The sequence below is a fragment of the Egretta garzetta genome, unplaced genomic scaffold, assembly GCF_000687185.1.
Source record: "Egretta garzetta isolate BGI_Z169 unplaced genomic scaffold, ASM68718v1 scaffold45, whole genome shotgun sequence".
Taxonomy (NCBI): domain Eukaryota; kingdom Metazoa; phylum Chordata; class Aves; order Pelecaniformes; family Ardeidae; genus Egretta; species Egretta garzetta.
Window position 1 is genome coordinate 8,406,211 of NW_009260028.1, and position 8,272 is coordinate 8,414,482.

Below are 8,272 nucleotides of genomic sequence, written 5' to 3' on the forward strand. Positions count from 1 at the left end.
CCATGGGTGCCACAGGCCCCGGCCCCGCGGGGCGCAGGCAGGGCAGCGCCAGGGGAGCAGGAGGAGGATGCCGGGGTGCGGAGGCATGGCTGGTGCTGCTGCCCCGGCTGGCTCCCCCTGCCCTCGCACCCTGGCCCTCGCCCCCTCGCTGCCCAGCACGCTCACACGCACGCCCTGCCCCACGCGTCCTCGGGTCTAGAAAAGGGACCAGAGCTGTGCAGGGAGGCACATATGGAGGCATTTTGAGAAACAGCAATGGCATCAGCCAGGGATTAGGAGCTGTTATGATGTAAGGTAAAGTCCATCTTCCAGCCTTCGGGCTGGGAGGAGGAAGGGGGGGAGCCGTTTCCAGGGCTGCCCCTCGAACCCAACACAAACCGCTCACTAGAGGGGTGAAAAAGAAAAAAAACCAACAAACCAAAAACCTAAAAACCTACTTTCCATTTGAGAAAAAATTGTCTGTAGTCACCAGTTCACCAAAGGGGGAGCTTCACTAATGCCCTCCTGGATCCTATAAAATGAATTTATTATCTTCGCAAGGCAGCTGCATTCAAACTCATTCAGGCAATGCTGGTGATGTGGGATAACGTGCCCTCAGCATCCCCGGGGCCGTGGCAGATCCGCACGGGGGCATGGTGCGGCCCCTTGCAGTTCCCTGCCCTGAGACTCTCAACAGCCCGCAGCAAACAGGGACTGGGACGGCCCCTCCTCAGCTGATGCTCCTGGGCTTTACTGGGGGCTGTTGCTAGGACAGCTGCGGAGAGGAGAATTTAGACAGTGACTGAGGTCTTGAAATGAATGGATGAAAACAGCATCTTGTATTTTTTTACATGCCTGCTTTCAGGAGCGATATTCTGTGTTTCCAGTGGGGTGGGGGATGAACCATATGTTTTCATTGCCTGTGACATTGCTGCATCCAAAGGAGAGAGCAGGCTGTTAACAAGACAGTGTAAATTCCCAGGCTGGCCCTAGGTGGGGAGATACCTACAGCAGCAGGCTTCACTGGAGGAGGGGGTGGGCAGTGCCGGCAACTGTCCTGAGCAGTGCCCAAAGCCCTGGAAAAATCTGGCTTGCTTCTGGTCCAGCTCCTGTGTGCTGCTGGGGGCTCCATTTGTCTCCTCCAAGGCAGCAAAATTAAGTTTCACTTTGCTTCTGGGAAGCCTTGTGGCAGATTTGATACTTGCCTTCGTGCACCCCCTAGCACCCACGTAGCATTCCCCTTTGAGATCCTTTAGGTGCATTTTAATGCCTGCCACGAGGCACAGTGTTTGTAGAGCCAAGGAAGATGGAGAAGTTGAAGGGATGGCCCAAGTTCAGCGGAGGAGTTGGTGACAGCGTGGGACTGCTCCCCCAGCGCTGGGGAAAGAGGTTCCCTTCCCCAGGCGACCAGCAGCACCAGCCTGAGGCCAAGCATGGCCACCAAAATACCAGAATAACAAGAAATCATGTGCCTGGGTGCATGACCTCATCCAAATGACAGAAAGGTGTCCCAAGTGTTTAAGCGAACACTGGGGCATTACTGGGAAAAGATGTTGCTGTAAGGATGGGCTGTGGTTAATTAGGAAAACAGTGCACTGCTTGGTAAACAAATTGATTAAATCTTCTGGCAATGCAGAAGGATCAAAAATAGGGTTAGGGCAGTGAAGGCTTGTGCCCCACCCAGCTTTGGGGCAGCTTGAGCACGCTGAAAGGTGCTGCCTCAAGCCTGGAGAAGGTCCAAAAGGGGACAAGGGAGGGGAAGGAAGAGGAAGAGGACAGAAGAGAGAGTGCGTGGTCAGCAACGGCAGGGAGTGAGCAGTCAGGCCCTGCTTCCTCCTCATGGGAGAAATTTGGGACAAAATTAGATCATATCACTTCCTGGCCCAGCCTTCCTCTTCCCATGGCTGAATACTCAGGAAGGTGCTGGGAAAGAGGAGCATTGCTTTGGTGTGGACCTGGTGGCCATGCCCCTCCTTTGGGAGAGAGGCAGGCAATGGGGAGGGACCCACTGGGACACGAGGCAGGTTGGGCCACTGTGCCCAGGGAAGGCACTTGGAGACAAGGCTTAGGGGCAGCAGCCCCATTTCTCATCCCCTGCCCCCAAGGCAGGGCTCTTCGCTGGCATGAAGGACGATGGGGCCACGGAGAGCATCTGAGCTGTGCTGGGCAGCATCACCAAACCCATGCTGAAACAGGCAAGCAGACTTTCCCTGGGGAAGGCAGGAGCACATCACAGGGAGCAGCAGCCGGTGGGCTACAAGTACCCTGCCACCACCCAGGCAGGTGAAGAGAGGGGCTGTCAACCAAGCACATCAGGGAGGTTACCAACTCGATAAGGGATGTGATGGCTACCTGGCAGGGAATGAACTCCTTCTGCAAGGGGAGGAGGAACAAGCCTCCCTGCGACCCTCTAGAAACACCATCGCACCTCTGGGCTGTGCTTCATTCTTGTTACATCACAGCAAAAGGATATTCACAGCCATTTTCCTAAAATCAGCATGAGATGATCTGTGAACAAGGTCCCGCTGGCTAACATCCTGTGACGGGGAAGAAAAACGCGAATACAGTGACTGACCCCTGCTTTCCCCCAGCCCAGACCCTCCTCGCACCACTGACCACCAAGGTAACCTCCGGCAAAACTGCTCCAGTTGATGCAGCTCCAGAGGGGGCCAAGCTGTGGGGATGGGCAAGCCAAAGCAAGGACTATTTTTAAGAGATCTCAAGGTCTGTGTGGGACCTCACTTGCCCCACCATCACACCAGCGTGGCTCCATTGCAGCCGAGAGGAGGATTATGGCTTCATTAGGCAAGAGCAGTTTCTTTTTCGTTTTAGAAGCGTCTGTGTAACTCCTGTTTGACTTTGGTGGGACCTGAAAGGGCATCTGACTGGCAAGGTTGTTTTTTTTTTTTAATATAGCATTGGCAATGTACAAAAGCTAGGCTCAAAGCTACAAAACCGTTCTGGGAAAGAAGTTTCTTCGCCCTCCCAGATCTGTCAGTAGTAGTAGCTTTAATTTTCTTCAGTACAATGATGACATGTGGAGTGATGGGATCCCTCAGAAAGCAAATGCAGGTTGTCTCTGAAAGGTGGCAGTTTCCAGGTCTCTTGAAACCATAATCCTGGTGGAGGTGTGGACGTCTCTTGTTTTTAAATTGGTCTTAGCGTTGTTTTGAGGAAAGAAATACTGAAGGAGATATGGGGAATAGAAAATACAGTTTACTCTTTCGATGAATCATCGCTCTTTCTTAGAAAGGTTACTGCTGTGGCTCTTGCACATAAATAGAGGAAGTCTAACATATTTCTGTCCAGGAGATCATTATCTTTGGCACTTCCCCATACACATCATGTTAATCCCTCAAAATCGGGGGAAATCACCAGCAAGCTGTGCAAACCCTTACTTGCAGAGTTTTCCTGGGCTCCTGAGCAAGAAATGAAAGGGCTGCTCAGGGCAGCCCAGGGGGAGGGAGAAATGACTCAGAAGGTGCCTTTGATTTCCTCTGGTCCCACGGTGACCTGAGCTGAGCTCAGCCCGTGGCAGGCACCAGGCTGTGGCTGGGGGGGCGGCTCTGCTTCCTTATGGCTGAGCCGATGGGAGAGGGCAACAAATGGGGCTTCCAGCCCTTCTCCAGGTCTGTCCCCCCAACCCAAGAATGACTTCCCACCAAATGGGTCTATCGCTAAAGGTCTTGGATGGCCCCTTTGGGATGTGACCTTCAATTCAGCTAAAGGCTGTAAAACTGACTTGGGATTTGGGGGTTATCCAAATCGTCTTACAAAGCCTTCAGGAAAACCACAGCACTGGCTTTCTGCAAATGAAGCTTAATCAGATAGTCAAAAATAAAAGTACTCAGAATCACACGTAACATTTAGCAAAGCTGGCCAAGAGGCTGACACTAATTCACTTGCTGATATCCCAGCACTAATGCAAGCACATCCAATTCCTAAAAGCAAGGACATGGACCACCTGCTCCCCTATGTCTGCACAACCTCTGCTATTACGCAGCCGCCAAACAAAGGTTCGCTTGGCTGCGGCAGCAGGAGCGATGCCACAGGTCAGAGCTGCAGCTGGCACGAATCGGCGGAGCTGCGGCAAAGTAAGCAGAGCCGTGCGGATTGACACCAGCTGGGGAAATTGGCTTGCCATTTGCAGCCTGCCAGTGAAATACGATTTAGACCGTAAAAAAATCACAATGGTAAATTAAAAATGTGCTGACACCTGCAGCGTTTGGAAAAGACGCTGGATGGAGACGCTTCCGACCCCCATAACAAGGTTAAATGCAGTTCCCTTACTGAAGAGTAATTCATAGATGCCGGCAGAGGCACAAAGGCTGGAGTGTGTTGTTTTTATGATGGTGATTCAGATGAGTCACCCCCAATCAGCAAGCACTCATTGCTTTAATGACCAGACAGGGGAAATTTGGCTTAGCGGTGACTGATGCTGCAGTTTATTCTTCTGACTGTTCACCGTGTGTCCTGGGAAGGCTATACCATCAGCTACAAATTCATATCCACTACGGACTACGTGTCCCGAGAGCAAGCTGCGGTTATCAGCTCCCACAGTACCTGTGCTGTGGCTCCTGTCCTTTTCCAGTAGCAGCGTTTTGGGTGATCTGTGGCATGGTGCCTGCAGGGAAAGGACCCACTCCTTTCCTCACCACCATGCAGAGCAGCTCTACTGTCCCCGCTGCTCGGTCCCCCCAGGCACTGCTGCAAACACACCTGGAAAGCAGCATCGTTACCTAACAATAAGCAGAACCTCAGAAAAAAATCACAGTCACGCTCCACGGGTCCATGGAGATGGCCATAAAATTCCCAGGCATGTTCCTACTGGCTAGCAAGGTTATTTCACACTTGCCCCGGACTCACTGGGGAGTGAGTGCTTCCTGGGACAGGAGCACAGTAATCACATTAAATGGTCTCAGCTCGGTGCTGGGTACCCAGATGCCACAGCTCGATAGCCACCAGCAATGCTGGCCCTTGGCACCCAGCAGCAGGGTGCATTGCTCACAAAACATTCAATTCCTTTTTTTAACAAATGGTGGCTAATTTTTTTTTTCCTCAAATGGGTACAGGCCGGTAAGTAAAAAACAGAGAATTTTTTTTTTTCTTTATGCACCACACTCCCCTACAAACAGTCAGTCCTGTGAGATTTTTTTAAAGATGCTGTTTCCTTGGGTAACAAGCTCCCAATCCTTCCCCCTCCCTGGAACCAGCCCAAGGACAGGAGGCCAAGTTTTGCCCCAAGCAGTGGAACAGGATCCCAGGTCAGGACAGAGCCATCGCATTTTTTCCTTCCTGCTCCCAGGAGGACAGAGCCCACCCGTGTGCATTGCTGCCCCTCCACGGATTAAAAAGCCACATTAACAAAGGGGAGGAATAATTATCATGTGTTCCCTTGAGAAGGACCAGGCAACTTTTTTGCTCTAAGTTATGCTTGGACTGTTTTTTCCATTTTTCTCCAGCCTTGTTCCATGCAGGGATAAATCAGGGGCCAAGTCTGCTCTGGAGCATCTCCCCCCTCCTCCGAAGCCGGCTCAGGCACGAGGGCGGCACTGGCTGCAGTAACAGAGGTGCCTGCACGCCTCACAGCACCCCTGCCCCAGCACGCGTCCTGCGCCCACTCAAGTCCCGGCATGCCAGTCACGGGGTGCCGGACGCCAGCAGGCGGTCACTGCCCAGGGGCTGGTTCCCCCCTCCGTTTAGGGCATGGATGCTGCCTAAAAGGTCTGCAAAGGCATGACTGTTCACTTCTGACACAGCGGCACTCGTTGCTCAGGAGGAGCATGTCTGCCTGTGCCGAGGCGAGGGAAGGCGCGGGGCAGAGGGGGAAGCAGGTGTTGCCCCGCGGTGCCTCACGAAGAGCAGCTCCGTAGCCCACTGCATGTACCCAGTGGAGGAGGTGCCCCCCTCTGCAGAACACCCATTTTTGGCTTCACCCTCTCTCAGCACACATCTTTGACCTTGCAAGCACTGATGGCCGGGGACCCCTTCCCACCACATCCATGCAGCCAGGGATTTCTTCACTCTTGCACCCATTTGGAACACCACCCCCCCCCCAAAAAAAAGTTCCTTTGCAGAGATCGTTCAGTTCTACCTCCTTCAGAATATTCTGCTTCTTCAAATACTGGGTTGGGACTGAGAGCCCCTTAACCCTTCAAAGGTTTCCCAGGAGATCTTGGCATGTGGCCTAAACCCATCCAAAATTACAATTAGAAAAAAACCCAACCAACTGTTAGTTGCTGCCCAGTCGCTGAGGTGCCCAGCCTAACCTGCTCCTTCATGCTGGATTTGTTCCTGCCATAGCAGGGGCATGCGTGCACACCCAGAATGGCCTGCAGCAGTCGGGTGCCTTGCTCCTGCCAGTCCCCAGCCACCCCCACCTCTGTTCCCAGCAAAGGTCACCCAGCTGGGTCCGGCCAAGGACACCTGGGAGAGTTGGCCACACTGCTGCCCTGACCTCTGTCACTCAAAGACATGCAGGAGGCCCCGGGGCAAGCGTCTCCTTGGCCTGAAGCATGTCAAGCCTTCGCCACCCACCTCCTAAGACACGGCCCCACAGGGAGCCTCTCACCATGTGCGTGGGGCCATCTCCCAAGGCTGGGTCACGTCACCCTCTGGCCCCACGGGGGAGTGAAGAGAGTCCCCCTGCTCTGCAAACGGGGGGTGAGGACCCTCTCCTGGCAGGGGAGAGACTTGGATTCTGGCATTTGCCTCAATTTTTGCATTCAGCAGAGTGACATAAGCCTGAGCTGCCATGGAGCTGCTGAGGCACACCCAGACCGGCCCGCAAGGCGCTGCCCCGGAAAGCAGGTGATATGGTTGGCAACTTTTTAGGGATGCAACCAAATCTTTGTCTTTCATTCCCTATATACTTGCTGTAAACTCTCAACACCGCCACCAGCAAATTAAACACAAGCGGCCAAAAAGACGTTTTTCGAAAAATTCAATCCTACTCGGGCTGTGTTATGTGTATCCTGAAAATGCCCATTGGGCTGTACACATAACTCCGGGATTTGGGCAGAAGGAGAATGGATGAGACTCTGGATCCCAAGCTCAGACATATTCACCCCGGGAACTCGTCTCCTCACCCACGCCAGCACGCTCCGCAGCAGATCTCCTTGGGAAGCTGCTGAGCACGGCTGGGCACCTCCAGGGCTTGGCAGGAGCCAGGCAGCACTCACTTGGATCACCATTTGGGTTGAGCACAGGAGAAGGCTCTGTTCTCTGCCTCTGTGGAGGAAGGTAAGGACGAGCATCATGGAGGTCTGCATCCTCTGCGCATAGCCAGAAGGCACGGTCTGCTCAAGAGTCTCTCCAGACTTTTCCTCCAGGTTGTCTAAGGGGCATTAGGTACTTGCTTGCTGTCATGGTTTACAAAAAGGTGAGGCTACGTGCCTCTTTCAAAAGGAAGGATTATCTTGAGCAAAGTACAGCTAAAATAGCACTTCAGACATATTTTGGGCGAGGATTTAAAGATGCTGTCTGAAGATCTCACTTAAACCAGGTGGAATTACAAAAGCTATACAAGCATAAAAATAAAACAGCACAAGAAAAAAGACTATGAGAACAGCGCAGCCGGAAAAGCACCACAGACCCCTCCGTACTTTGATGCTGGCATCATGCTAACACTAATTAGCAAGTGGAAAATACTGTAAACTTTCTCCCCCTTTGCAGTACAGAGAGCCAAAACCCGTGTCAGATTCCACTAAGAAATCAAAATGGCTTTTTTCTACAGAGAGGACACGCTTTGGAGATGCAGGTTTCAGGATGTACCGAGTACCAAATGAGAGCATGTGACTGAGCAGGATTCAGCGTCACTTCTTCCACCCAACCATGTAAGGACAAGACAGTACAAAAAAACCCACCCCAAACCCTGCTCTCTGCTTCTGTCTAAGCCTATATCTGCAACTCACTGTGCAACCTCTGCTGCGGCTGCAGCAGTAAGCTGGAGGTCGTCAAATATCAGGCCATACCCATCACAACCCGAGCTTAGCACCCAAAAGGACGCAGCATATCCATGCTACAGGAGAGGAGTCAGTGGCTTTTTCCCCCTCTCCCTATGGCATGGCAACACCCGTGGTTGAGCAAGGGGTACCCAGACGATACTCCCCTTCATCACTCCATCCCTCCATGGTGCCCAGCTCCCCTCCCCTCACCCGGGGGGGCAGGGAGGTGACAAATGTGGGCCTGACAAATGACAGTCCTGACTCAATCAGGCGGCAAAATTCAAAGGTTATATTCACAAAGGACATCTAATCAAACCAGATCCCTCAGTATTGAAGAGCCAACAGCC